General features: G+C 39.7%; 1 long non-coding RNA gene across 2 annotated transcripts in view; it reads left to right on the top strand.

The window, feature by feature from the left end:
• LOC106525811 (uncharacterized) overlaps positions 1 to 4,530 on the top strand; it is a 37,901-nt gene that overhangs the window by 27,109 nt on the left and 6,262 nt on the right. The window contains exons 1-2 of one of the 2 annotated variants that reach the window (XR_001311176.1): positions 862 to 883; positions 974 to 1,127. This is a non-coding gene — a long non-coding RNA (uncharacterized LOC106525811). Of the gene's footprint in view, positions 1 to 861; positions 884 to 973; positions 1,128 to 4,530 lie in introns of those variants that run through there. The other variant, XR_001311177.1, reaches the window with a different exon arrangement.

Genomic DNA, 4,530 nt, shown 5'->3' with positions numbered 1-4,530 from the left:
TATCTATCTATCTATCTATCTATCTATCTATCTATCTATCTATCTATCTATCTATCTATCTATCTATCTGATCTCTTTTACAAGAGTGTCCTGGGCCTGAAGGTAACCTATTAATTGTTCATAATTTTGTGTTGTTTTTGTATCATCAGGCTCAAATTGTGATGTTTGTCTTGTACAGATAACTTTCATATCAGCCCTCGTCATTAAAGCAGACGTCTGGCCCAACTGCAGCTCAGCAGGTGTTTACACAGTCAYCTTGAACTTCATGATATAATAAATACAATAAAGTTTATCGGTCACCAATTGAGGTGATCGGGCCGTCTCCATGGTTACTGAATGATAAACAAGGAAAACCATAACTGGTTATCACGGGAAAACGGTTCTTGTTATCTCATGATAAAGAGAAAATCATGGAATATAATTATAAGTGGAAAACGGCTGCTCTCGGCTTCCGTAGAAAACTAATGATGTGTCTTACTAAATTTAATTTTTTTTCTTTATCCGTTAGGTGATGTTTGTTCCAAATGCTGCATAAAACATAAATGAGAAAAATAAATTAGTATTTCTTAAGTATAATTTGTTACATAATATTTAAAACCGACATTTTCTTTCAGTAAATGTTGACAGTTTGGTCCTTGGCTTTGACCAAACTTTGAATGTTGGCCCTCTTGTGTAATTGGGTTTGACACCCCTGTTTTAAAATGTTATTTTAATCACTGAACCAGAATCAGAATCAGAAACATTTTATTTTCCAAGAATGTAGCACATTCTAGGAATTTGAAAAAGCTTTTTTAATCATTTCATAATTTCGTGAGCTTTTATTTTGTTGGCACATTTTCACTGTGCTACTTCCTGAGCAGAAGAAAATAAATCAGGAAGTGAAGTAAGTGGGTCAATTTCACTGGGTAGTAGAACAAACAATTCAAAGACTGAGTGAAATGTAAAATGGACTGAACATGATATCTATTTCTAGCCTACTCCAGCTGACAGCATGCTGGTGGAATCAAACCTTCAACCCTCATATTGAAGGATTGCCCTAACCACTGAGACACAACCACTTCAAAGGTTTGGTGAAGGAATGGAACTGCTCATCACTTTATGGAGAACTGTTGGCACCGAGCTGGAAGGTGAAGTTTTTTCCTTTTCTTTTAAACATTAGATTTGTTGTGATAAAAACAAGTGAGACTTAAGAACCGCTTTCATATTTTTGTTCTTTTGTGTTCATTATTGAGCAAGGTCTTTTTTTGTCACCAGTAGAAAACGAAACTAAATATTAGTTTATTTATTTCTTCTTCATCAGCGACTTTTTTGTTTTTTAAGTGAAGAGAAAATAGAGACAGAGAGAAAAACAGTGAGAGAAGTAATTAGAAAGATAGAAAGATTGAAATAGCGATTAGATGTATATTAAATATACACCAACAAAACACAGGACCACACACCCAACATCTGTCCACTCACCTGAAAAATAAATGGATAAATACATGGAGGGCATATAAAAATATATACACATGCCCATACATATATAAATATATACATACATACATGCCAACATTCATAAATATTGTCTGTATATACCCACAGACATATATACACACTCAGTGACCTGTCAGAACCCCCCAGATCAGAGCACCTGTTTGTGAGCAGTTGTGAACATGCGTGTACATACAAGATTTCTCCAATGGAATATTTAATAGTGACTGTGGAGGACCGGAGACCCAACCCCCAAGACACCAGGCAGACATAGGGAAGACCAGAGYCCAAGGGCCYGAGAGGRATCCCGAGCRCAGAGCCCCAAGGGGCACCCGCACGGGAAGATCCACCCACCCACCCCCCAGATCAGACCATAGGGGAGAACTGGGAGAGTCCCCCCAGCGACCACACGCACAGCCCCCGGGGCCAGCAGTGACAAACTCATGGGCCCCACGGCACCCGCCACACCAGAGCAGATCTAGGAAAGGGCACAGAGGTCCGGGCCCTTTGAGCAAGGTCTTCTAACTACCAAGGTTCAGTGGTGAAAAAGAAAAAAATTGTCATATTTCTAAACCTGTAAAGAAAAAAAATCACAGTAATCATAACACCTGTGCCAACCATGGTTGAGTCCTGTGAGAGATAAGATGACCTAAACTGTCACGGGCCAGAAACATTCAAATGCAACTTTCACTTTGATTTACTCGCAGAAATTACCCTGCCACCTGTGTAGCAACAATCCCCCAAAACTGATTTTATTGGCATCAATAAATAAATGCACCCTGCTCCAGTAGTAGATGTTGTTTGGGTTGTGGCACACAAATCAGTTTTGTTATTTACCTGTCAGATCTGATGTAAAAACACTTCGCTGCAGTGTTGAATGAACTTGGTATATTTAATGATTATGCAAAAAAACAACATGAAGAGAAGTGAAAAAAGCTTTGAAATTTAATTTTGACTTCAAGGGATGTTTAATATTTACTACAGGAGGAATTTATTTTAAGTCGCAGGTGAAGACTTTGAGAATTATGTCTGTAATTGCACTTAAGTTTTCCTTTTGTTCAAGGGTTATCCTATTTCCCACTGCTAATGGCACAGAAATAATTTCCTTACCGGCTTACTATTTTGTCTTCTGTTTAAATCTTTGTAAAAGGGTGGATTGCAGAGCAAAATAGATCATGTCGAGAAAAGAAAAAAAACAACAACAGCCTTTATAACTCCCAGATATTCAGATCACTTGGAGTCTCTATGCCGTGGGAAATCCATTATTTGGATGATTACCTTTTGCTCAAGGGCGAAGGTGCTGCGCTGAACACAACCAAAAGGCTGCCAAAGCTGGCTTGCTTTAAAATGCAGCTCAGTGTCAGCTCACCTGATTGAATCTAATCAGATGGCAGAATCTCTTGGCTAAATAGTTCTGTTCACCGCATTTCCTAAGATAACAGTCGACAATCGATTACAAGACAGGAGAGAAAAGACACTAGCCTCCTTTGGGTCAGTAAAATTGAGTAGAAAATGATGGGATCAAAAACGTTCCAAGTCTGCTTTAGTCTCACCATCAAAATAACAAGCATTTGAGGTAAAGTCCATTCCTGTACTCAGCGCTTAGCCCTAATGCTGGTTTTGTAAGATTATGCTAGCTGAGGTAGCCTGGTAAAAACCAGACCCTGTACTTCACTTTGCTTCATACGAGGGTCTGGACTCTCAGCTATAGAGAAGTGATTCTTGCTGGAGGCGTGGCCTCTGTTGAAGTTTAAAATGATTGGATCGGTTGGCCGCAAGTGCGTGCTGCAATGTGAAGGAGGCTATGCTAAGAAGCTAACCGGAAATCGCATGCGCTGTAAACAAACTTACTGAGAGGAGAACAGTTCCAAGCCGAATGAGACGACTGTAAATGAGAGCTGCTGCTTTGTCAGACAAATTTATTTTAAGTTGGAAGCCTTATCAACACAGACTGGCTTCATTCACTTCCTCCACTGCCGTATGCTAAAATAACTAGGAGACACTGCGCAGAAAATCAACGTTGTTCAAAACTCCGCCTTCTGTTTGCTGATTGGCCCAAGTAAAATAAACTACAAGCAGACACTGCGCAGAAATTTGACGTTCTGTTCTCTGATTGGCCCACATGAAAATTCTCCTGAAGAAATCATTGTATAGGAGAAGTCCCAGACGGAGCAGTGAAGGGAAACTAGAATTGAGCTGAACTGTGTAGGAAGCCAAGGGCCAGGCTATAGCTGAGGGTGTCCTAATTTTTATCTCTGCCAAGGATGTTGTGGTCAACTCAATTTTCATGCAATTCTCTGGACATGTTGGAGTTGTCCAAATGGTCCGTGTACTTTTAGGTCTCTAGTTTTTTGTTTTAAAAACAGACAGTTAAAAATTAAAACCAGATGGTTATTCATGTTTTCCTTTTAAAAACAGATATTTATGAACAAAAAAATGACAATCTGAGCCATCCTGTCAGTCATCTGTCTTGAAGTGCTCACTTACGAGTTTGAATGAGCAACAAAACCCTCCGTTCTGATTAGAACTTCTCCATGCCTCCTCAAGTCTGTGTCACTGGGAGGCCTTCAAAATGTGAAGGAAAAGCCCAGGAAGAGATAAAGAGAACCAGTTCCTCCTGTTATCATTTTGTTGATTGCCAAATAACATTTTCTACAATGATAAAATATTAAATGCCAAATAAACAAAAATATTGTTCAGTCTTAAAAAAGGTATTCCTTTGTGGTCTGCTTTCAAAACTGTGCAGTTTAATGCACCAAATAAGGGCATATTCACTCGCTCTGGTGCTGCCTAGCAAGAGGAAAGACCCATCCAATATGGCGGCGCCGCACGATGCGATTCAGCATGCCATAGGTTATCTAGTACTTTATATGATATCTGGGGGAGAGTTCTTCTCCCTCCAACTTTGGAGCAAAGTAACCCTTCCTTGACTTCTTATGAGTGAAAAGAACCAATTCTGTCTTGTTTGGATTGGCAGAAAGTTACTGCTCGCAGCACCATGTGGGTACTGTAGTCCCCTCTTCCACCCGCATAATTTACACGGGGTTAGGAGGGTTATAA

The sequence above is a fragment of the Austrofundulus limnaeus genome, unplaced genomic scaffold (assembly GCF_001266775.1).
Source record: "Austrofundulus limnaeus strain Quisiro unplaced genomic scaffold, Austrofundulus_limnaeus-1.0 Scaffold242, whole genome shotgun sequence".
Classification (NCBI taxonomy): domain Eukaryota; kingdom Metazoa; phylum Chordata; class Actinopteri; order Cyprinodontiformes; family Rivulidae; genus Austrofundulus; species Austrofundulus limnaeus.
The sequence above is the reverse complement of the archived record's forward strand: the minus strand, read 5'-3'. Positions and strand labels throughout refer to the sequence as shown.